This window comes from Merops nubicus, unplaced genomic scaffold (assembly GCF_000691845.1).
Source record: "Merops nubicus isolate BGI_N331 unplaced genomic scaffold, ASM69184v1 scaffold28220, whole genome shotgun sequence".
NCBI lineage: Eukaryota > Metazoa > Chordata > Aves > Coraciiformes > Meropidae > Merops > Merops nubicus.
Window position 1 is genome coordinate 4,632 of NW_008581280.1, and position 266 is coordinate 4,897.

Here is a 266-nt window from a genome sequence, read left to right on the forward strand (position 1 = left end):
GTGCGTCCCCTGCGACAACCTCCGCAAAATTACTGCCTGCAGCTCCCCAACCTCCCCACACCAAAGCAAACTTTATATTAGCCATACCGCAATTTATAATTAATGCATCAGCTGCTTAGCTGAGCGGGAGCAATCTATCACTCTTCATTACTGTCAAATATTCTAACTCTAGGACGGCGAGACAAGAGAGGTCAGCTCCAACTCAAATAAATCATCCCGCATTAAGCAAGTTTGGGGAAAGTTTGGGTTTCCAGAGAGCCCCGCCA